This window comes from Lynx canadensis, chromosome B1, assembly GCF_007474595.2.
Source record: "Lynx canadensis isolate LIC74 chromosome B1, mLynCan4.pri.v2, whole genome shotgun sequence".
NCBI lineage: Eukaryota > Metazoa > Chordata > Mammalia > Carnivora > Felidae > Lynx > Lynx canadensis.
In genome coordinates this window covers 181925102-181952126 of record NC_044306.2, presented here as the reverse complement: position 1 = coordinate 181952126, position 27025 = coordinate 181925102, and the positions used below count along the sequence as shown (strand labels likewise).

The 27025-nt window shown below is 35.0% G+C and overlaps 1 non-coding gene across 1 annotated transcript; it reads right to left on the bottom strand.

Moving 5' to 3' along the window:
• Positions 1–17444: 17444 nt before the first annotated feature.
• On the bottom strand, positions 17445–17548 carry LOC115513124. Its single transcript, XR_003968551.1, has one exon. It is a non-coding gene; the product is annotated as a U6 spliceosomal RNA (small nuclear RNA).
• Between the last annotated feature and the right edge of the window lie 9477 nt (positions 17549–27025).

Below are 27025 nucleotides of genomic sequence, written 5' to 3'. Positions count from 1 at the left end.
GAATACAGAAGCATATATGGATTGTGAGTTTGATTATAATATCTTACAAGGTGATTTCTTTCTGTATGCTAAGCATATTTTCATAGGTCTGCCTAAGAACTCAAGAGAACTTACTATTCAGCTTACCTCTTCAACTATTATTAAACACCACATGAGAAAGTCAAGTATTCCCAGGGACCCTTTTTTAATTCAGATAGTGCTCCATATTTATTTAAGTTTCTATAAATCAATAAGTACCTTACATGATTATTAACACATCTGGATGCTGACTATTAGAGTTTTAAAGGCACTCTAGAAGCGGCATTGCTTAGTATTCATATTTGGTGTTCATATATAGCCCAGGGTATTTTCAAGCAATTTACAAGCTGTCAGGGATCTGTGAGCCACTGATCAAAATTTATTGAAAATTGAAGAACAGGAGAAGGTAAGAGAGCAAGAGCTAAATGGAGAAATATGGTTTGTAGCCAAGAAAGAAACTCTTATGTGGTATTTGCTCCCCATCTGCTCTAGAAAATTAGGTAGAATGTAGATTATTGAATACACTTTCAAGAAACTGTATTAATAGAGAAACAAAGGAGACACAAATTCTCAGGGAGACAGAGAGGTCATTGATCATCATCTGGTTATTTACTCCTTAACTTTAACCCTTCTAAGTTTGAACTATTCTTTTAAAAGAATTGGAGAGGAAAGACAAAATGGCAAGGAAATCAGAATAAATCTGTGAACGAATCAAGGCAGATAATAACGGCATGAATGAGAATTAAACACACACACACACACACACACACCCCTATGCATACCCTGCACTCATACATTAGACTATACAACTGGAAGATTTGAGATGAAAGCGAAGCCTATTAATTATTAAGTCAGAACATCAGCCACAAACTGGGTCTGGTCCTATGCACCCGCAGTGAATGAGCACCTTACATAAATTGTGAGCAAAGCTCTTCAGACTACTAATTGTGAGAGTATAATTTCACCAAATCATTCATAGTTTTCCATCCTCAAATTACTTTACAGACACACTTATTTAGAGTCAAGTCATCAAGACATTTTTTTTTTTATAAATCAACGTTTGTTTCAAATAAAATGTAACTCTTCAGAACCATATCTCGCTGTTGACATGGGATTCGCAGAAAGCGTTCTCTCTGCCCCCTAAGTGTTCTTGTCCTTACCTTTGCCTCTGCTCATGTGTAGTTTAATTTGTGCCACCGGAAAGACATGTTCTGATTTGCAATGACTTTAATAACCTATCTGTAGGCAATTTTAAAAAAGGAAATACCTGCAGACACCTGCCAGGAGATACGTTTACAGAAAGGCACAGTGGCATTCATTTGACATTACTGTTTTACAGGTTATATTTCCAGTTGATGTGCCGCAGATCATTTTTTTCCAGATCTATTAATCTGTGTTTTCAAAACTGAATAACGTTTCCTTGTTTGTGAACTAGATGCCTGACCCCCTTAGGTCCCCATGTATTCTTTTTTCTATTACATCACTATTTTTTATGTAAATGTACCATATATGCACTTTTTCTATCATTCTCTTCTGTTATTGCTTCTATGTAAAAAGATCTTCAAAAGAATAAAAGACATTAGCACTAACTGAATATTTTCTCACATACATCTTTTTATTTATAATTCTGTTTCAATGATCACCTGCAAAACTCTGCTCAACCCAAAACATAAAATAGCTTCCACATCAAGTAACAAATCTTGACTGATTATGTAACTAATAATTCTGATTTGAATAACAACTTGGTAACTTTCTTCTGCTACTTTAAGTAAGAGTGTGGTTAAATTAACTGATAGAGAGACAGATTCTCTTACCTTAAGCATAAATTCTGTGGTTCACGGGGATGCTGTTCCTACCATTACAAACACTATCTGGTCAGTTACGGTTCTTAAATCAAAAATTCAGACAAAAGAGTATTATTTGGGAACAATTCAAACCACATAGACTATTCACTGTCTCCTGAATATGTCAGGCTGTTTTCCATTCCCTTATGATTTTCTCTGTCCAAAGTGATGCATACTGCTTCTTCAACCTGATTAACTCTTTCCATCTTCACCACTCAACCTAGATGGCACTTATTATAAAAACCATTTCTTCAAAATTTTTTGGTCCCTCATCTCTTTTTTTGTGTGTGTGTGTGGAAGAATCTTTCTTTTTCTTTTCTTTTCTTTCTTTTTTTTAAAGCCCCATATGAAACACTTCTCTCAGGGTAAGAAAGTTCAGGCTTTAGGGCAATGACCCTAGCCCTTAACCTCAGGAAATAAAACAAAATTTTCTCCATGGTGCTTACTGCTTCATCTCCTCAGAGCATCTTTTGACCCCAATAAAGTGGTCTGTCTTAAGTGCTATCCTGTGATTTTGCACTTAACTCTTTGTTGTACACTTTGATCTAGACCATACTAATGTTTGCAAGAAAACACCATTTCTGAACTCAGATTGAATGAAATGCTAATACACATCTTCCAGTAAATCTCATAATCCTTGAGCATGTGAGTGTATTTTAATACGTTCCATTCCTCTTGCATATCAATGTGCAAACACAATAATTCTTTATTAACTCTTAATAGACCAACATTATCTCCTCTACAATTATCGATAACTTAGACTTCCAGGGCCAGAAGTATTCACTTCAGGTTGAGATGTCCCTTATTTTGCCCTTAAGCCCCTGGTAAGATGCTCAATGATGTTAGGAAGAGACAAATCCCATTATGACAAACTTTAAGAACCAATGCAAACCTCATCTGAGTTGAGTCAGGTTTGGATATGTTTTGTTTACAGGATTTGTCTCATGACAATAATGAAATGGTACATTCAAATGATAATGCTATTATAATGAACACCAGGAAGAATCCAGATGAGTAAAACCAACTCATTTTGTAAACACTCAACCAAGTGGTCTAATTAGTTAATCCAAGGACCAATTACTTATAGAAGAATAATCTATCCTGTGGCACCTGGTAGTTGAACTGAATATATTTAATTCAAATATGTGAGTGCTTTAGTCCCAGGCCATTTCCACCTAGTTAAATGGGAAGGACATGACAGAAATTGGTTTAGTTAATTCAAGGCCCTACTGGCCATAGAACCTGAAATTAAAATGTAGGCTTTAGTCACTTGGTTAAAAAATTAAACGCAAAAATTGCATCAATTTGAATACATCAACACAAAGTATTATCCTAGACTCAGAGAATGCTATCCTTTCTATTTTTGCAAGCTTTAACAAGGTGCTAGAGTTTATATTATTGATGGTACCCCTTGCAAAAACAGTGCAAGTCCCTGTCTTCCAGAGTACAAAACCATGTTGACTCTCTGTCCTTTAAGATTCTGATAGGGAAAAAAAAATCAAGAAACTTGACTTGAGAAATTAGCTACGGTCTAAAATTACAGATACCGATGATTACATATCAGACATTTTACAACAAACCTAAGTAGTAGGTATTGTTGTGATTTCTATGTAATAATATAGGAAACTAAAGCACAGAGAGCAGAGGCAAGTGACTCATTGGCAGGAGCAGGATTTGTGCCATACACAAGGTAGTTCTAGAGACCATATTCTTAAGAAATAGGGTGTAGGAAAAGGGTCCTCTTTTCATTTTCCATGTCCCGATTCCCTCTGTTCCAAACATACATATTTCAGGGGGAACTGCACTATGAAAAAAAAATGTTTTTTTCTTTGTGGGGGCATATAAAGGATAATACTTCCTTGTTTTATCAAAAGGAAAATATTCCTTATTTCCTTCTCAACCATTGCTAATTCCACATTTAAAGCTGGGTATCATCATCAGAACTGAGAAAGCTGGGGCTGCCTTAAAACTTGATGTATCTTCTATTACATCAAGTTTCTCAATTCTCACACTTTGAAGGAAAGACACACTAACTTGCTCTCTAAATATCCCTTGGAAAAGAGAATTAGTAAAATCTAGAATACTAATATAATTGATGATGTTACATTGATGAAGCTTTCTGAGGAAAACAATATATAAGGGTTATTTTTCCACAATTTGTCTTGGGCTGGAAACAAAAGATAATGTATGCAAGTGAAATGTATGTACGTATGTATGTATGTATGCATGTTTTCCGCTGAATTATAAATGTCACATTACACTTAGGGATAAAGCAGTTAAGATATTTAAATGATAAACTCACTTTTAGTGAGTTAGTTCATTCTAAGTTGATCCAATCCTTTTATTCAAAATTAAGCCAATGTCTCTGAAATTGGTGCCTCAACTTTCACAATACATGTTCCCATGTATCGAAAAAGAGTACCATTTTTGTGCAAAATCACACAATTTTTAAAAATATAATTAATTGTTAAATTGGCTAACATGCAATGTGTACAGTGTGCTCTTGGTTTTCAGAGTAGATCCCGTGGCTCATCGCTTACCTACAACACCCTATGCTCATCTCAAGTGCCCTCTTCAATGCCCAACACCCATTTGCCCCTCTCCCCACCCCCCTCATCAACCTTCAGTTTGTTCTCTGCATTTAAGAGTCTCTTATGGCTTGCCTCCCTCCCTCTCTGCTTGTAACTATTTTTTTTCTCCTTCCCTCCCCCCATGATCTTCTCTTAAGTTTCTCAAAATAAACATATGAGTGAAAACATGTGATATCTGTCCATGTCTGACTGACTTATTTCGCTCAGCATAGTACCTTCCAGTTCCATCCATGTTGCTGCAAATGGAATGACTTCATTCTTTCTTATTGCCAAGTAGTATTTTGGATACTAACCCTTTATCCGATATGTCATTTGCAAATATCTTTTCTCATTCCCTCAGTTGCCTTTTAGTTGTGTTGATTGTTTCCTTTGCAGTGCAGAGCTTCTTATCTTCATGAGGACCCAACAGTTCATCTTTGCTTTTAACTCCTTGCTTTGGAGAGGAAGTCACACAATTTTTAAATAAGTATGTCTCGGAAAGATGTTTGAAATCTATTGATTCACATGGATATTACAGGATGTCAGTGAATCATGCTTAGGGCAGGAATAATAGAACAGTGGCAGCTAGAAACCTTTCCAAGTTTGTGTTGCTCTGAAACACCAAATTCTTTCCTAAATCTTCATTCAACCACATTAGTTTATTTCTTTCACTATAATGATATTCCATAGTATCTACTGATATTTTCCCCTGGATTAATTTAAGCAAGCCAATTTCTTGATCTGCCTCTTTAGTTCAGAGTTCTGGTTAACCTTTCAAAGGCTGTTGTTTGTTTTAATAGGTACTGTATATATCACTTTAGGTTTATGGAGAAAAGACACTATATAAATCTAATATATGTATTTTTTTTTTCTAATTGGGACTTCCAATGAGCAAAAAGATTCAAGGTTGAATTCTCATTGAACTTTTTTCCTACTCTGCTCCCTGTGATTCACTGTATCTGTACAGCTGAAAATAAAACCTATCAGGTTCCCAATAAAACTTGATGAGTTTTAGAACACATTCTACGACCGCTCATTTAAGATACGCATTACACGGAGGTTATTATGACACTCACTAAAAGCTGACTAAATCCATTTCAACAAAGCTCAAGCTTTTAACAGACTTGTCAGTGTTTTAGAAGATGCCATGGTTAGCACCATCTATTGGTTGACTTTGCAATTGCCTGGATAGGTGGAAAAACATCAACATTTATGAAAAGTAGGAAACAAGCAAAGGCTAATCTAAATAATAAGAGATAAAATTATATAATGATTAAAAGAATAATGGGGGAAGCATATTGTTCTCAAAATTATTCTCATCTTGTATTTTTTTTTTAATTTAAAAGTTAAACTATTATCAGAAACCATTTTTTTTCTACTCATTGGCTTTAATGAAAAAATTAACAAATCACTTGTCTAATTTTATTTATTAATTTTATAATACAGTTATAAATATCTATACTAAGATTTTTCTCTTCGTGTTTTCTTTTCTAACACATAAATATACTTGCTAATAAAGAACCCCTAGTAATGATCTGATATAGATTTTTATGGCAACCTAATTCTAGGAGTAAATAATTTACTCAAAATTACCAATTCTGGGACAGTAAAAGAAGCATCTGTCATATAATAATATCTTTGGTGGTAAAATATTTCATAATAATTACAAGGTCTATTTATCCAGCAGATATTTATTTAACTCCTAGTTAGTAAGAGTGATGAAATATATGTGGTTGCTGCATACACACACACTTACACATCGCACACGGATGGAAGAAAGGGAGAGGAGCTGAGAGAGGAGAGAGAGAGAGGAAGGGAAAGAGATTACACCTTGAAGCTGGAGAAAGTGTTGTCACAGAGATAAAGAGGGATAAGGAAGAAAATCCTCCTAACATACTTGGCTATAGAGACAGAGTCCTTTCAATTCTGGACATTGCATGACAAGTATCTCCAATTGTATTTCAATTTGGCAAGTCAATGGTAAATTCAGAGGTAAGTTTCATAATGGTGATCTAACAACAAATTATCCCTGTTTAGGTTTCTTACACCCTTGAATAATGATGAAGCTTAATTTTCTGGCTAGTAAGAAGTCTTTTATTGAACTCATGTTCTGAATTTCTACTGGGAAACTCCTCCAAGAAATTTGGCCAGGACTTCATTAATTAATATACTAACATTTTTGAAAATTCTTAGAACGGCCTATATTCTGTAAGCTTTACACATACAGACACACACGCACATATACACACTGCACATTGTGAAAAGGAACAGTAAACAACTTTACAATTCACTCACTTCCTTTAGGAGATATTACTTTATAGGTATCTTGTTGTGAAATAATAGGATATATATGTATTGGTTCCTGCTCTCAGTTCTTTTCTTTTCTTTTTAATGCTTGTTTTTAAGAGAGAGAGAGACTGTGAGCAGGACAGGGGCAAACAGAGAGGGAGACACAGAATCTGAAGCAAGCTCCAGGCTTAGAGTTGTCAGCACAGAGCCCAATGCGGACTAGAATTCACCAACTGTGAGATCATGACCTGATCCAAAGTCAGATGCTTAACTGACTGAGTCACCCAAGCGCCCCCACCCCCCAGTTCTTGACACAGGGTTCTGGAAACCGTTATAAATTCTCAAGGGATAAGGGCACTAACAACATTTTTTGTTCTAAAATTTGATCTTTGGCCCTAGTTTCTGACACAGAGCTCCTAAATCTCTTGGAATTTTCTGAATGATATTAGTGTTTTTTGTTCTAATGAGCTGACTCTGGAGGGGGTGGGGTGGAGTGGAATGGGTAAGGTCTCTAGGTGGGGGCTGGTCACCAGAAAGACTCAGCCAGGGTTAGAAGCTTGGAATTTTTAGCCCATCTCCCATTGTCCAGAGAAGGAGGAAGGGCTGGAAATGGAGTCAATGTTAGATTGTGCCTATATGATGAATCCTCCCTCCATTAAAATTTCAAAAGTATAAATTTCAGAATTTCCAGGCTGGCAAATACATAGAGGTGTTGGGAGATGTCATGCTCAGATAAGGCTAGGAAGCTCTGTGCTCCTTACCACATACCTTGTCCTATGCCCATGTTGCCTCTGGATATTCATCTGTATCCTTTATCATATCTTCTAATAATGAACCTATAAATCGTAAGTAAACTATTTTTCTTGAGTTCTGTGAACTAGTCCAGCATGTTAATTGAACCAAAAGAGCAGGTCATGGGAACCTCTGATTTATGGCCATTGGTCAGAAACATAAAACTGTACTTGTGATTGGCATCTGAAGTCTGTGAGGGAGAAAAGGTGATTTAGTGGGACTGAGCCTTCTTTTAGCTGTGGGGTCTGATGCTATCTCCAGGCAGATAATGTCAGAATTGGGTTAGGTTGTAGGTCACTCAGTTGAGCTTGAAGAATTGCTGAGTGTGGGAGAAAAAAAAAAAAATAGATAATCCGGTGTCAGAAGTGTTGTGTGAATTTGATGGCATGAGAGTAAAGAGAAACACAGGAAGACTGAAATGTTGTTATCCCCCGTCTTCATAGTATTTTAAGTTTTATAGCCTATATAAAATCACAGTATATACAAGAGGACAGTATATAAAAAAGAATGTTATATAAACAAACATAGGTTACAAGCTAGGAGTAGCTACAGTAAATAGACTAAAGAGGTACTCAGTGGAAAGTAGATGTCAGAAGTCCTGAGAATAAATTCTTTTTATCTTACTGGCTATGTCATAACAAACATTAGGAAATATCATCCTAATACTAAGTGGCCTAACAACAACAACAACAACAACAACAAACAAAAAACAAACAAACAAACAAAAAACTACAATGATAGACATGTACATATATATGTGTAGGTTAAACTGTAAATATTTAATATAAGAAGGAATAATAAATATTTTACAACTTTGGGAATTTAGCTTTAAAATATTCCAAAAAGATTGACTGCAATAGAAATACCAAAAGTTCTAATAGATCAAATCAAAATCATTAAGAAATTGAATGGTTATAAAAAGATGAAAATCTCTACTGACTGTGGCATGGTGTAGACAAATTAACCAGATTTTTTAAAGTTTATTTACTTAGGGATGCCTGGGTGGATCAGTTGGTTAAGTGTCCGACTTGGGCTCAGGTCATGATCTCACCATTTTTGAGTTCGAGCCCCGCGTCAGGCTCTGTGCTGTCAGCTCAGAGCCTGGAGCGTGCTTCCGGTTCTGTGTCTCCCTCTCTCTCTGTCCCTCCCCGACTTGTGCTCTGTCTCTCTCTCAAAAATAAATTAAAAAAAGTGTAAAGTTTATTTATTTACTCATGAACCGTGAGATCATGACCTGAGCCCAAATCAAGAGTCAGAGGCTTAAACGACTCTTTAGTCCCCAGGAGCCCCACAAACAGATATTTTTTATAACTCATGGTTCATTTTCACTAGAGAGGCATAATATCATCTATATCATTACCATTATATTATAGAGACATAATATTTTCTATAACAGAATTTAAATTTTAGGTTTTGTTTATAATCTTTTAATCATACCAATCACTAATGATTAGAATGGACAAAACCAACAATTTCATGGCTTTGTGTTTTGTAGAAATCATAAATATGCAGTGCTGGGCTTGGAAAACACAAATACGCAATTAAATTAAATAACATTGTATAGGCCAAGATCTTCTTGGTGGTTCTTTGTAACTATGGACTTTAAATACTTTCTTTGCCTTCCTACTTGGTGACTTCAAAGTTAAAGCTGTTCAGGTATCCTAATGACAGCAACTGTAATTTTTCCAGTTGCATTTGGTTCTTTGTGTTGTACAACTCACATTTATTTATATTATTCTTTTATATTTACACTATATTTATTATTAATAAGTAAAGGAACAAATAACAGTATTTGTAATTGTTAACATCCTATTTTAACATTAGAAGACATATGGAGTCCTTATACACAAACACATGTAAATATGGAGAGAAAGAAAGAAGAGATAAGGAAAAAAACCAACTCTCTCTCTCTCTCTGTCTCTCTCACTCTCTCTCATGTACATGTACACACACACATTTGGAAATAGTACATTTAAAGGAATGAACATTCTCAGGATTCCTAAAACAAGAATTTTGGAAAATAATAAAGAAAAATGGATTTTTTTTTCTGGAAGATCAAGACTAGATTCAGCTTTGAATTCACAAAATTTCACATATAAAAATGTAAGAACAAGCATACACTTAAGTATTTAAACAAGCTTGAAACCAACAGAGTTATTATGACTTTGGCATGAATGGATAATGTAACATTTTAAAAAGAATATAAATTCATATACTTTGGTATAAATCAAAGTTAATATAGACAAATTATATAATTAGTCCTATTAATACTAGATTTAACAGAACCTGCATTTCACGACCTAATATCCATACTTGATGACTTTTGAGATGAATGACACCATGGAGCTGCATATTAGAAATAAAATCATTGCTAATTATTTCAAGTCAGACTCATTTGCCTAGTATAATTAATGACTCTGTAATCAAAACATTAAACTTTAACAGAAAAATATCTATCATGTTTTGCTTTTTATATGTATATTTGGCACTGAACAAAATACATTACAAGCCTGGATTCCACTCAGTGTTGCTATGACCTCCTCTAGGACAATCCCAAACTCAAAATAATATTCATGTATCTACAAAGCAACATTTGTCAGAATATAGGGGTGTATAGGATTGCTATTCTTTTCCTCATCTTACCTTTTAGTCTGTCGTCATATTAGTAATTCATCCAATTCTTTATCAGCTGAGGAGCTACTTTTTCCTAATATATTGTCATGAAGTTCTCTAGGTGCATTTTATATGCCCATATATAAGAAATTTAGGTAGGGGCACCTGGCTGGCTCAGTTGGTTAAGCATCCGACTCTTGATCTCAGATTAAGTTTTTTTTTTTCTTTTTTTTTTTGTAGGTTTGTTCCATTTTAATTCTTTTTTTATTTTACTTTTTTAATATATGAAATTTATTGTCAAATTGGTTTCCATACAACACTCAGTGCTCATCCCAAAAGATGCCCTCCTCAATGCCCATCACCTACGCCTCCCCACCCCCCATCAAGCCTCAGTTTGTTCTCAGTTTTTTTTATATTTATTTATTTCTGAGACAGAGACAGAGCATGAGCAGGGGAGGGACAGAGAGAGAGGGAGACACAGAATCAGAAACAGGCTCCAGGCTCTGAGCTGTCAGCACAGAGCCCGACGCGGGGCTCGAACTCACAAACCGTGAGATCATGACCTGAACCGAAGTCACTCGCTCAACCGACTGAGCCACCCAGGCGCCCCAGTTTGTTCTCAGTTTTTAAGAGTCTCATGCTTTGGCTCAGATTAAGTTTTGATCTCATAGTTGTGAGTTCAAGTCCTGTATTCGGATCCACGCTGGGTATGAAGCCTACTTAAAAAAAAAAATTATATATATATATATATATATATGCAAAAATAATTAATCAAACTATATTTATGTCTTCTGCTTTATTCAATAAACACAGCTATATTTTATAATTTCATGTTCACACCAATTCTGATTTTTACGGGATGCAGGTTTTTAAATTTTCTTTTCTCTACATATTGAACTTTTCCATCTACTGGCATTGGTTCTTAAAAATGAAGATTTGAGAAATACACATAGAGCTGTAATTCTCTGTATTGTATGTCTCTTCTTTTTCTACTTTAATTCTCAAAAAAAAGGTATATGACAAATATTCTGAACTGATATACAACTTTTTCTTTTTCTTTTTAGGAATTCCATTCAAGGTTTTTCTTTACACAAAATAACATTTGGGATAATTAGTAAACTAATGTAGGAAAGGTAAGATGTTTTCTGGGTGACTTGTGAATCCAGAGATTTGGGATTGAAAAAAAAAAAAACTCTTTTCTACAACATACATGGTCTTCCAAATGTCACTTAACCTCCTTGAATCTCAAATTTCTTCATAGACCATGTGTGCAGACATTAAAGTAAGTGGGGCAAAACAGGGGTAACTACTGGCAGCTGATAAGGATCTTGTCCTCTGAATCCACATTGAGCCTCTCAAAACTACCGTGACTGACTCCAGAGGTAAACATAATTATAATCATGTTTAAAATTCTTTTTTTTTTTTTTCAACGTTTATTTATTTTTGGGACAGAGAGAGACAGAGCATGAACGGGCGAGGGGCAGAGAGAGAGAGGGAGACACAGAATCGGAAACAGGCTCCAGGCTCCGAGCCATCAGCCCAGAGCCTGACGCGGGGCTCGAACTCACGGACCGCGAGATCGTGACCTGGCTGAAGTCGGACGCTTAACCGACTGTGCCACCCAGGCGCCCCAATCATGTTTAAAATTCTATGAACATTTCCTTTTTGCCAGGCACTGTGCTAATTATTTGTATTTGTTATTTCTTCAAATTCTCACCACAGATCCATGATTTAGAAGCCATTGCCATTTCCAGAGAAGGAAATAATAGCTTACTAAAATCAAGTTCAGATCATTTAGTCAAATGTAATGTAACATGAACACATATGATGAAAATACTCTAGCTTTATTCTTTCATTAGAAATGACACACATTGGGGCACCTGGGTAGTTGAGTTGGTTGAGAGGCTGACTCTTGATTTTGGCTCAGCTCATCATCCCAGGGTTGTGGAATGGAGCCCTGAGACAGGCTTCATCTTGAATGTGGAGCCTGCTTAAGATTCTCTCTCTCTCTCACTCTACTCCTCTACCCTGCTGGCACTGTCCCTCTCTTTTTCTCTCTCTCTCTAAAAATAAATAAATAAATAAACAAATAAATAAATAAATAACATACATTGAGGAAGCAACCTTCCCACACCTTGTGCATTTACTAACAATGCCCTTTTCTTTCCAATTTTTCCCCCCAAGAGGGGCAGCCTGACACTAAGGAGAGACATGCACTTTTGCTGTCAGACAGATAAGAGTAACAATTCTACCTCCATGGTTACTAACTCTGAGGCCTTGGAAATGTCAGCTAAACTCGCAAAGCTATGGGCCCTGCTTTTGTAAAGTGGCATTTAAAACAACCAGCTCTGTGTGCTTTATATAAAGTTGAAAATAATCAATGTTAACAGTATATGGTGCACTATAAATGCAACAGATATTACTTTTATGAAAACATCTCATCATATCTACATGTGAAAGCAGTCTAGAACAAATCCCACATCTCCTGGAATCTATTACCGATGTTTCAGCTCATGATGGAAGAATTGAGGGAGGGAAAAAGAGCATTTCCTTCGAAGAAATTGGAGAACAAAAAAATCTACCGGAAAAGGAAATTCATGCCCTATGATTGTGGGATTAAACACTCCATCTATTGGCTGTTACACACTAAAAGGCCAGCGTGATTGGATTTCTTGAAGAAAGAAATAAAAAAGAGTCTATATGTGCCTCTCTTTTTTATTGGGCTGAGGCCAAGTCAACCTGTAAACTGGAGGGGACAACAGATTATCAGTTTGTTTCCCTTCAGCAGTTGGCTAACAACTGTTCAATCTTCAAACTTAATACTTAATTCTAAAACTTTCATATTCATATTTGGAGTCTAACTGTAACAAAGTAGCTTAATTCTTTTTTTTTTAATGTTTATTTTTGAGAGAGAGAGAGAGTGAGACAGCGTGTGAGTGGGGGAGGGGCAGAGAGAGGGAGACACAGAATTGGAAGCAGGCTCCAGACTCTGAGCTGTCAGCACAGAGCCTGACCTGGGCCTCAAACCACGAACTGTGAGAACATGACCTGAGCTGAAGCCAGGACACCTAACCGACTGAGCCACCCAGGCGCCCCCAGAGTAATTCAATTCTTTAGCTGATGACTCAGAAAGTCATGTGTCCATATTTCATGACAGGGTACTTATGTATTTGCAGATGGGTAAAGGGTGTTTTCTTTTTGGTGCTTTTTAATAGAGCAACCAATGGAAGGGTTTCCACTCATTCTGGTCTTACAGGTTGAATGAAAATATGCTCTGAGGTCAGATGGTCAAACTGAATACTTGCAGTAGGCCAACATACAAGAATTACTAGTGAGTTGCAAAGTTTATTGATAGACTGTATAACATTACAACATGCTTTCCCATCACAGTGAGAATGAGACTGTAATGATGTCAGAATCCATAATTTCTAGACTGTTGGGCTGCAATGACCTTGACCTTCTGGTGTGGCAATTAATGCCTCAGTAGCTTTTGCATTTTTGATGTTCAAAGGATAATAAAAATAAAATCATTGTTAAGCATTATTTTTATCTGTTGATTTGAAGTGTGATTTTCTTTTCTTTTTTTTTTTTTTTTCAAGGATGATCATAATATGAAGCAACAACCCTAGAGAAAGCTGGGATTTGTGATTCTCTCTTGATTTCTTGCTTTACCTGTCTTCTTTTTTCAAAGGATTACCTGTAGGAGAAATGTCCTTATATGTTAATTCCATGTGTCTTGATGAAAGCTATATTACTGGTACTTTTCTAGTCTTAAAGTCTAAGTTTGAAAACTGTTGGAAATGGGTCCAAACATAGTCAAGGATGTTGAACATAAATAAATAAAGTTGTCTCACTACGTTTTTACTAAATTTATTCACGGTTATTACCAGATAATTGATGATAGGATCTGTTTATAAAATCTTCCAATATAACATTACATGTGATCCTTTATGGTTTTCCCAAGATTCACATAGACATGCTTGCCAATTAACCAGAAATTTGTGAAATCTCCTACTTAGAAAAATAATGATTGCTCCCAATATTTCTCACAAAGATGATACAAGAATTAATAATTTAATGATATGTGTCAAATAACTTTGAGGAGGAGATAATAGGGGATTTTCTTCTCCTTAGATCTTTAACTTGAAAATCAAGACCTGTCACATGAGTTTTTACGAATAAAGGTAGTCAGTTAATGTGTCTCTACTTTCCTTTTGTTCCGTTGCCTCCAAAGACACAAATCCCAATGGCAATCAATAATTGTTTTTCCTTTCTGGCAAATTAGAATAAAGGATTAAGAGTTTATAAATTCAAAGCAAAAATAGATAGGCTGTTCTAGATCCTTGGTTCAAATGTTCATAAATAATACTTTTAAAAATACTATGATATGTATAGTTTAGTTTATGTGCATGGGCTTGGTTTTCTCTGCAGAGGATATATTCACATTATTTCAAGTATTGGATAAGTATAATTTCTCCATAAGGATATCATTTATGTGAGTAGGTGGCTGCCTGCCTGGCCAAGGTGAAGGAGAAGCAACATTGCTTATGACTTCACGTGTGAAATCCTAAAATGCAAAGCGTTCAAGGTGTCGAGAGCAGTCAGTTCTGCCCGAGAAGATCCTGTGAATGGCAAGTGGCATGGCAAGACGATGCACTCGAATGAAGGTTTCTCCCGAGTAATGGTAGATAACACGGCCCAATGATTTATGGCAACACAAGGCACGTAAAGAAAATAAGCAGGGTTTTTATGTCGAAGCACCACTTGAAGTCATGTCCCCTGATCGCTGTCATGCTACGCGTTTTACTGACCACGTATGTTCACTTCTGACAGGGAGGGCCTGACGTAGTTAATATGGGCATGTTCTTGTCAGAGCACATGAGATTTGATTCATTTAAGTGCTCCATTACCAACTCTGACAGCCTTTACAGCTCTGTTGGGAAATGAAGTACAACATCAGGTTACTAAGCAACTCCGCAGCTTTTTCCAAATGTGTCTTGGAACTCACTTGTTTCTCCTAATTGATTCCATCCACATCATTTTGAACATAAATGGGACATCATGTTTGGAGATATGCCGGATCGCTACTTTCAGCTAACATGTCTTGCTACCCCTGCCTATCCGACTCAAGGACTGGCACATAAGTGTCATGCTCAAAGCAAGTTTTTATCTTTCTCTGGGGTTGCACTGAAAGGAAATATATATCCTTCTGGCAGTTTGAGCGGGTGTCTGAAGTTATCTGCACACTGTCAGAAAACAACGTAAAAGTCGAGGAGTGATCCTCATTTTTTAAAACTTTTACACAGTATGGAGTTTTAATTACCCAGTCAGAGTTACCCCTCAGCACACACTCGCAATATAGTATATCCGGATTAATAGTAAATCTATCTCACAGCATAGCAGTCATGTTGACATCGCTGCAGTCGCTAAATCTTTGAGCAAGATCGTGTCTCATCCGGTCCTGAAATACGGGTGATAAATGCATCCGTCATGTTTTGTGCGGAGCAAAGTGGGCTTTTATTATCTACGACTCCTTTTTGAATTATATCAGAGGTGAAGAGGAAACAATGAAATGTTACAAACATTTTATATTCGGTGTACTTTCTCAAGGACCCATTTACTCTCCACTCCACAGTTAAGAATGCTGTATAATTTAGCTACTAACTCTGTGTACACAGAATATTTTGTACTTTGATAAGTGTCAAAGATACAGGAGAAAAGGGCAGATTGGGAGGAGGGAAATATGGATATATTTACTCTGTGTGTATCTTAGAATTGTTGAATTATTTATTTTTTATTAGTTATTTATTTAATTTTTAAAAATATTGTTTTAAAGTTTATTTATTCATTTTTAAAGAGAGAGAGAGAGAGAATGAGGGCACAATTTTGGGGGTGAGGCAGAGAGAGAGGGAAGGAGAGAGAGAATCCCAAGCAGGCTCCGTGCTGTCAGCACAGAGACCCATGCAGGACTTGAACTAAGAACTGTGAGATCATGACCTGAGCGGAAATCAAGAGTCAGACACTTAACCAACTGAGCCACCCAGGCGCCCCGACTTATTTTCTTTTTATTTAAAATATGACCATTACAGAATCCTTGACAAGCATTGCTTCACAAATAACCACGTTTAAACAACTGGTATAAAAAAAATAATTATTGAATTAATTGGAAGAATCACAGTAATAGAAAACATGTACAGTAATTTACAAATTCCATTTTTAATGTAAACCTAATTACAGAAATGAGGTTTATTTACTGAAACAGAATGCTGTGGTGGTAATTAATATTGAATGGCTTTATTAGTCACATAGAACCAGGTATGGAAACCTAGCCATAGAATCATGGTAAAAATTAACACAATCATATTCACCACCATAACCCTGCATATGGGCATGTTCTTGTCAGAGCACATGAGATTTGATTCATTTAAGTGCTCCATTACCAACTCTGACAGCCTTTAGCCAACATACGATAAATAAAATTTCAGTTATTTTAACAAAATATTACATTAACACATTCTAATATAATGAATTATGACTAATACATACTTTATCCAAAATACTTCTATGTTTATTTTGAAAATAAAGTGCACACCATTTTCTTATTACAGGAAAACTCAGACAACCACTAGATGATAGATGATGATAGATACATAGATAGATAGAGATATATCTATGGCAAAAAATAATGACATTTAATGAAATAAGATATGCAAAAGCATGTATGGAATATTCAGCTGATTCAGTATTTTTTTTTTCTTTACCACAAATGTAGCTTTATTTTTTTTTCCTTTTTTTATTATGAAATTTATTGTCAAATTGGTTTCCATACAACACCCAGTGCTCATCCCAACGGGTGCCCTCCTCAATGCCCATCACCCCCTTTCGCCTCCCTCCCACCCCTCATCAACCTTAGTTTATTCTCAGTTTTTAAGAGTCTCTTATGGTTTGGCTCCCTCCCTCTCTAACTTTTTTTTTTCTCTTCCCCTTCCCCATGGTCTTCTGTTAAGTTTCTCAGGATCCACATAAGAGTGAAACCATATGGTATCTGTCTTTCTCTGTATGACTTATTTCACTTAGCATCACACTCTCCAGTTCCATCCACGTTGCTACAAAGGGCCATATTTCATTCTTTCTCATTGCCACGTAGTACTCCATTGTGTATATAAACCACAATTTCTTTATCCATTCATCAGTTGATGGACATTTAGGCTCTTTCCACAATTTGGCTATTGTTGAGAGTGCTGCTATAAACATTGGGGTACAAGTGCCCCTATGCATCAGTACTCCTGTATCCCTTGGGTGAATTCCTAGCAATGCTAAAAATATGGAACGCTTCACGAATTTGTGTGTCATCCTTGCACAGGGGCCGTGCTAATCTCTGTATCGTTCCAATTTTAGTATATGTGCTGCCGAATCGAGCACCTGATTCAGTATCTTTGTCAATAATTCTTTCTATTAGAAACCAGCCCAATCACTGTCAGACCAATTCTGCTCCACTGCTAGTTAGAAGAACCCAACAGCTAGGTGCACCTGGGTGACCCAGTTGGTTGAGCGTCAGACTTCAGCTTAGGTCATGATCGCATAGTTTGTGAGTTCGAGCCCCACGTTGGGATCGCTGCGGTCAGCCTGTCAGCACAGAGCCTAATTCAGATCTTCTGTCCTCTCTCTGCCCCTCCCCAGCTTGTGCAATCCCCCAAATAAATATTGAAATAAAAGAAGAACTGAACAGCTAACATCAGCCCCGGCAGCTGATATTTTGAAAGGAAACTGATGAAAATTGAAGTTAAAAACATTATTACCAAAACCTACAAATAAACCACAAAATGACTATTTCTATCCCTTTCGTCAATAGGTGACATCCACTAGCAGATTTGACAATGTTCGCTTTCAGGAAAAAAAAAAAAAAAGAAACAACCAAAAGTTACTAGCCAAAACTGCTTTTTACCCTCTGAACTAAGACTCCACCTCTCCAATAGGATTGCTCCCTAAACACTTGGCAACCTTAATTTTTGGTAGCTCCAAGCAAGAGAAATCAATAAAAAGAGTCCCATACAGCAGTATCAAATTGCAGTCATAGACAGAAGCAGCCTGAGGTGAATTTTAATTCAACATGAGCACCCTCGAGAAAATTTTCTATTCATGACAAAGGCAGAAAAACCTTGGATTTCTCAAATATTTTCTCAGTGCTGAAAAATTAGCTTCCTTCCACAAGTGTTCCTTAAAGAGCACAGTTCAAAATTATGTTGCATAATATGATATTACAAAGACATAGTACCGAAGACAAAGACAGGGGGCTTAAGTGAAAACACCATATAAACCTGTTATTTTAGGGAACAAAGTCGATTTTCAACAATTATATATAGTTTTCACAATTGCATCTCAATGGAATTGTTTCTGGATTGTTTCATTTTGACCTCTCTCATATTTGGTAGTAAAGCTGTTCTTTCCTATTTTCTTTTTTTTGTTTGTTTGTTTGTTTGTTTGTTTTTGTTTAATGCTTATTTTAGAGAGCAAGAGCGTGCATGAGCAGGGCAGGGATGGGGGCAGAGAAAGAGAGAGAGAGAGAGAGAGAGAGAGAGAGAGAGAGAATATTAAACAGGCTCCATGCTATGCGATACTGGGCTCAATCCCGCTACCCTGGGATTATGACCTGAGTTGAAAACAAGAGTTGGTCTCCTAATCAACTGAGCCACCAAGGTGACCCTCTATTTTCTTATGATAAAAGCAATTAATGTTTATTGCAAAAAAGCAGTTTAGAGAACGCAAATGATAAAAATGGAAGACGCATGGAAAACAATCAAATAGCTTCATCAGTTCACCAATGTCGACATTTTACTACATATAATTCTCATTTTTGCCTAGTCTTATACATACTTACATACATATTTCTAGAAAAAATTATGACCGTGCATGGCATTTTCTTCGTGTCACTAATTTTTTATGTAATAAATAGTGGAATACAATTTTTAAGATAGTGAGAATTTTCGTGAAGCCTCATATCAAATGGCGGTTCTATATAAATTTAAGTATCTCATCAAATCAATTTATTTTATTTCTTTTTTTTTTAATGCTTATTTATTTATTGTGAGAGTGAGAGAGTGAGTGAGCAGAGACGGGCAGAGAGAGAGGGAGAGATAATCCCAAGCAGGCTTTGTGCTGTCTGAGCAGAGTCCAACTGGGGGCTCAAACTCAAACCATGAGATCACGACCTGAGCTGAAATCAAGAGTTTGAGGATTAACGAATTTAGCCACCCTGGCACACCTTTCTTCCTTAGATATTCAGTAATTTCAAGTTTTTGATCCAGTAAATAAATGATTTTGTTGAAATATCTTTCTTATAGCCATAGATGTTAAAAACATTACAATTTTTTAGGATATCTTTATTTTTTTCTACACTGGGAAAAATGGAACCTCATCCACATAAAAAGCATTCCTGTGATACAGAGAAATAAAAACATTTCACTTTAGTAATGAATCTAAACTCATATTCCAACAAGGATGTGAAAAAACAATTTGTGTCTCCCTGTCTGAAGAGCTAACAGAAAAAGCTACTGCTTCTAAATGCTTTAAAACTGAAAATGCTTTACAACATTGTGAAGGAGGACTGGTAGAAAGCTTAAGAAGAAATAAATAATGAAGGCATTATTAATTTACAAAATGCATAACCCAATGCAACTATTTTTACTGAGCATTTATTAATTACTGATGATGAACGAGATAATGATGGCAGTAGAGACATTAGGAGCTAACCGTGTGTTTCAAATTTAATATGGTATTTGAAAAAATAAATGCGGTACATATGAAACCGGAAGTCTGATTATATGACACAAATGCACTGCCACAGTAAGTCAAGGGAGAAAGTGATGAATCATAGAGTAGGCAGGAATAATTCAGAAACAAAAGGCAGAATTTGAAACCAAATCTGAAAGAAGCTGATTTCAGATGACACTTACATCCACTTCTGCATAGAGTTAACTTATCCTATTATCTGTCTGTCATTTTACTTTATTCTTGTTATTACAGAATATTCTCCTTCATTGAGGATGCACACAGCATGAACAGTGTAAAAAAATTTTTAAAAAATATGTAAAATAGATTGAGGGTGTTTTAAGAATTCCCAGAAGCATTGTACCACCCACCCACCCCCTTTTAATAATTTACTTGGGAAAATACTCACACATAATAATCAGGTTATTCTATAATGCATTTTCCTCATGAAAGAGGAAAATGGATGCATCATCATTTAGTAAGTCTATTGATATACATGGCAAAACAAAATCTAGACACTATAGTAATAGGCAGCTAGAGAAATAAGCACATAAGTGTGCTTTTCCAAGCTTACAGATGAGAATGTAGAGAATCTCTAAACAGAAGACAGAAATTGAAAGCGTGAGAGCATGATTGCAGAAGTAATTGTGAAAGTTTTCAATTGGTAATAATGTATCGTTATCAGCTGATGTAAAATTATGCTCACTGGACTATGGTATCATCCGATATTACTTAATCGAAGCCTCAGAATCATTTGCCACAATACATCCAAACATGATACTTACATAACACAATTAATCCTCAACTGCAAGGTGAAAATGGCTGATGCTTCTTGTGTATTAACATATACTGAAGTTATTAAATATATGAAATACTAAGATATGTCCTCTTGGTAGTGAACTACCTTCAGAATAGCTCTTTTATCTGTTAGTTACAATTGCATACAAGGAACAATAACCTTCTTCAGGGAGAGAAATGAAGAAACCATGAGGAGACCTGAAGTCTGACATTGCTCTTGAAATAACCTCTGGAAACGTGGAAGAATCTGTACTTTGAAAATAGGTAATGACTGACAAGAATCATATAAAACCATAAAGTAGTATACCATTGTGATTAAGTCTGTGTCATTCATTTACATCCATTCCACAGATTCTTAATCAATAGTGTGTGGCTGATTTTGATGCCATGTGGAAAGCAGTGGGTGACATAGTAACTTGTTTTAGCCTCCAATTACACAAGAAGGTAAGTGGTAGTTCGGAATCTGTTAACCTGGATGCCACAGAAAACACAATGACGTGTACCATTGTTATATATATGTGTGTGTATATATACGTATATATGTGTGTATATATATATATATATACATGTGTGTGTATATATATATATATATATATTTTAACTTATTCAGAGAAAATGTGTCCAACATTGGTGCAGCAGTTCAACAGTGTCATTAATAAACCATGATCTTCCATGTTTGTGTTCTGTGACTCTTGGAAAGTTGGCCTTTCTCCCCACAGTGAAGATGGCTGCCACACTCTGGTCAGTAGTAAGGGACAGAAAGATGAAGGACTTTCTCTTTTTGAAACAATGGTACTGGTCAGAACTTGGTCATGTGGCTAAGGAAAAGAAATTACCATGACTGGTAAAGATCAATCATAAAATAACCCTTACGGCCGGTGTGTAGGCCTGCCCTCCCTCCTATCAAGGGTTCTCCTAGGCCGTTGTATGAAGTAGGCATTTATTCTTAACTCAATGGGAAGAATTAAATTGTTTCTCACTGTGGAGTTACACAATCTAATTTTCCTTTTTAATAGTTATTCTAGGTTCCGGGTAGAAAATGAATTGTCAAGTTTCTACAGTCTAAGAGGATAGAAGTTAGAAAAAGTCTGAGTAACTTTAGGAAGAGGTAGGAATGCCAAGCCTCTGTAAGTTGCAGTCACAATGGAACAAAGTATGAAAGACATTTTTTTTTGTGATAATGTTTATTTGCCACAATCATGGTTGAATTTCATCTTAGGCTCACCAAGCTGGAGAAGATCTATTGTACATTCAAAGACTCCCTCTGGCATGCCTTGCTCCCAACTTCTGAATACCACAGTTCAACTTCACTGGGATTTTTTTAATCTTCATAGTCTCAAGTCCTATAATGTAAACTGTTAAAAGCAACTCTGAGCCACTCATTGAAGTCCTTTGTACAGTATGTGCTCTCAAGGCCACACTTCCCTTTGAAACATTTGTGCGCTATGTCACTGTAGTCCAAGCACCATGTAAACCATGCTAGGAGCAGAAGTTCTATGAATGAAAAACTCTGCAGTAATCTATTTTCTCCATTCTCCTGGTTCCATTGGGAAAAAAACAAAAAAACAAACCAAAAAAAAAACCAAAAAACAAAAAACAAACAAAAAGAAAAACTTCTCTGCCCAAACAATATGCACAGCATTCCAGTTAGAACATATCTTATACTTCCATGATGAAAGATAGATGTTTTCACAAAAGGGCTTCTACTTGAACTAAATCCCTATCAGTATAATGTTTGCTTTGATCAGGAGACAACAGTGGGAGGGTATTCTACAAGAAAATATTATGATGCAAGTTGGAAAACTCCCCATGTGGCATATGCAATGTTATGATTTGGAAAATTCTTAGATTTTCCTTATCATTTCTTTTTTCAGCTTCTTACCTGCCAAAGTCCACCTTCTCCAATTCTCTATCCACGCTCCTTCAAGTTCAGTGCTCAGTCTTGACCCAATAAAATATGTAACCAAATGTTGTATGACTTATCATATTACTCCTTTCATTGCTAAATTATGCAAATACATTTCTTATCACTTCTTTCTTTCTTTCTTTCTTTCTTTCTTTTTTTCTTTTCTTTTTTCTTTTTTTGGTGAATAGCGTCTAGTTTAGGGACTTTGCATTAAAACAATGTTTTTTTACATCCTAGAATTTGCCTTACTTGGCCTAGTCATCCTCCTACCTAACTAGGTCTTAGTGCCCAACTATAGTCAGGTGAGAGAAGCCATTATATCTGTTACCAAACGTACTTGATTCATGCTACCAATCTGTTTGTGTGGATATTTAAAGACTGACCATGTTTTGATTTGTGGTTGCCAATTTGTGCTTCTTTCTGAAATATGTGGTTATTATTATTATTATTATTATTATCAGTGGATGTCACAATGTTAATGCAATCTATACCCACTAGATACTCCTCTTTTTGACCAGGACTTCTTCCTATCACTGTCAATGGGTCAATTATTTTTCCTACCCAGGATCCAACATAGACAAAACAGTTCTGTAGTATAAGAGTTTTTCCTCTCTAGGAAAATGATTCTAATTATGAAACTTAAGGAATAAAATAAAACAACAAACAACAACACAAAAAGCCACAAAGCTTGTTCTTCTTCTGGAAATAAGATACTTAAAAAATTCCACAAAAATGTGTATCTAAGTATTAGGTAAAATACTGGTATTGATGACGTTATTATGGAAAAGTTTTAGACCTTATAATTGACTTGCAAAATATTATAATTCTATCCAAGGTCCTTTATTGTGTAGGATTAAAGTAAGAATGAAAACATTCCATATATTTGCTACTAAGAAATACACTTAACCAATATCCTTTTGTGTATATATAACAAAATGCAGCCAATTTATCAAATATTCTGTTCCACTGCTCAACAATAGCATGTGAAAAGATTTTCATTGTCTGTTACTAATAACTGCATTGCCAATTTTTTTTTTCTTTCAAATGGGGACGAATGTTTTTGTTTGTTTTTTTAAGCTCAGGCGAAAGTTTTTAGACCACCAGGAAAGCTATATTGCCACAACCTCAGAGTAACTCATGGTGGTTAAGATACAGAAGGATGATAGGAACAAAACAATAAAATATAATGCTTTGTCATCTGGTGTGTATTTTAGACACATGGGATAAATCAGGATAGACAACTGTGATCAGAGACAGAGCTGGTCTCCTGCGTTTCTCTTCATGATTTTCCTCAAGTTGGGTTTCATGACTCTTATAATCTGAGACATAATTAGAAATCTCAGAATAAAATAACTACTAAGAAGAGAATTATCTAAACAGTAAATTCTATTCCCCACATTAAAGTTTTTTAATAGCCTAAGAGAAGAAGAAAAGAAAAAAAATTTAAATGGATTAGGAAAAACTTTTTGAATTCTGAAATATCTTCAAGAATCCTAAAAGTAGCTCAAAAAATATTTGTTATAGAGACAAATGTGTCCTCCCACAAAATTCATATGTGGAAGACAAACCCCCAACATCTTAGGAAACATTTTTGTGTGTAAATTTGGAGATAAAGTCTTTAAAAAGTTAATTAAATAATTAAGGGTAAGGGTCTTAATCCAATAGGATTTATGTCTGTGTAAGAATACTTATAGCAGAGGGGCATCTGGTGTCTCAGTCAGTTAAGCATCCGATTTCAGCTCAAGTCATGATCTCATGGTTCATTAGTTCGAGCCCTGTGTGGGGATCTGTGCTGATGGCTCAGAGCCTGGAGCCTGCTTTGGATTCTCTGTCTCCCTAACTCTCTGCCCCTCCTACATTCATGCCTTCTCTCTCTCTCTAAAAAAAATAAATACACATTTAAAAAAATTTTAAAAAGAATACTTACATTAGATTATTCATAATTTCCAAAAATTGGAAGTAAATAGAATATCCTTCAAAAAGTGAATATTTAAACAGGTGGTGTTACTTTCACATAACGGAATATTATTCTGCTACTAGAAGGAATGAGCTATAAGGTCATAGGAAGACATGAATGAATCTTTAATGCATATGAAAGTTGTCATTCTAAAAAGTTACAAAGTATATGATTCCGTGTATAGAACATTCTTTCAGGAAAAAGAACTAGAGACAGTAAAAATAAATCAGTTGTTTCTACAGTTTTGGGGAAGAGCGGCTTGAAAAGGTGAATAACAGTATTTTTAAGTTCAGTAAATCTGTTCTGTATAATAATGTAATGCTGGATCCCTGATGCTATGCATTTGTCAAAATCTTTAGATTTTAAACCCTAAAGGGTGAAACAACATAAGCAAAATGAAAATTAGAAAAAAAAAAAAAAGGAGATTGAGGAATCCCAGGATGGAATGATTCAGCCTATGATAAAAATAGCTAACACTATGACATGTATGAAACCATTTATTGAAAGAAGTGAAGGAAAACGTACTGACCTAAGAAAATTTGGAAACCAAAGCTGGTGTTTTTAAAACTAAATGCAAAGGGAGTTGTGCCTAACATCCGCAATTGTTGACAGTCGTTTCCCATGTGTGTACCAACCATGTTAGGATATAAGATGATAGAAAGGGTCTCTGCTAGCCAGGCTTTTGTGTTGAAGCTGGAAGAGATAAGCAAAGGGAGAAGATGGCAATGAGCCAAGCGCTAACAGAGTCGGCAACATCGATATAAACACAGGTAGCTTAGTGTACATACTTAATATGCATATAATATACATACATCACATGTAGAAGTATTTAGAGACATGTCTACACAAGTAGGTTAGTATACCTATTTATAGAATATAGAGAAACGTTTCTTTGCTCTGTTAGCTGAATGAGACTGGTAGCAATGCCATCCCAGTAGCAATAAACTTCTTCAGTACCCAGATCTTGCATTCAATTCTACTCAGCAATAAAAGAAACTGAAAATCCTTACAAGAATGTCTAAATCTAGTATTGAGACAGAGAATATATATAAGCCTAGAACCTCTTATATACAGAAAATTTAAAAATTCCTAAAAAACAAAACAAAAGAAACCCACAAATATTATATATATATATATATATATGTATGTATATATTCGCCAAATAATCCCCAGCAGTCAAACTGGAAACAGTTTGAAGAGATAAATAAAGCAAATAATACTGGATTATAACTGAAAATGTAAAATAATGTCCATACATCCATAGACATATAAGTAAATAATTGAATAAATAGACAAACTAACAAATAAATTTGACAGAAAAGATAAATCTCCTACGTGAAAGAATTTCAAATAGTGTATCGAGATACTTTGCCATTAAGAAAGGGTGAGATAAGTACCCACACTTTAAGTGTGAACCGTTCATAGGGGCTTCCAAAAGGAATAGGTTGGAAAGGGGAAAAAGACTAACTCTGCAGTACAGAAATTTGACAAATATTACTTCAGTCAGTGAGTAAGATAAACATCAAGAAAGGTAAGTCACGTTGATAGCATGTACATGTAATATGTTGATAAGAATGATACTACTTACCTCTGTGATCTTCTCCTCAATAACCCATATGTATGAACTAATCCTGAGAATAAAAACCTCAAACAAGCCCCAATTTTACTATCTATCTATATATATATATGCCAATACTCCTCAAAATCGTCAAGCTATTTACAAGGTAAATGTGTGTGTATATATATATATTATATATTTATGGCATGTAATATATATGTATACGTGTGTGTGTGTGTATATACACACACACACGTATACATATATATTACATGCCATAAATATATAAGCCATATTTACCCTATACTTTATATATATAGGGTATATATATATATATATATATATACTTTATATATATATATATAGGGTAAATATATATGTATATATATATACATATATAATTACCCTATATATATGTAAATATATATATATTTAAAAATTGTCAAGGTACTGACAAAGTAATTATATATATATATATCTGTAATATATATTACATTACATAATATATATTATATATATATATAATTATATTATATATATTATATATATATTACATAATATATATATAATTATATTATATATATATGTTCTCTCCATATATACATATATGTACATATATATACATACATATATATGTTCTCTCCATATATACATATATATGTACATATATATATACATACATATATATATTACATAATATATATTATTTATATATAATTATATTATTATATATATATGTTCTCTCCATATATATATACAGATATATATACATACATATATATACATACATATATACATATATATATATACATACATATATGTATGTATATATATCTGACCAGTACTCCTCAAAGTAAGCAAAACAAGGTAGTCAAAACTAAGGAAGTCTAAGGAATGGGTTCATTCAAGAGT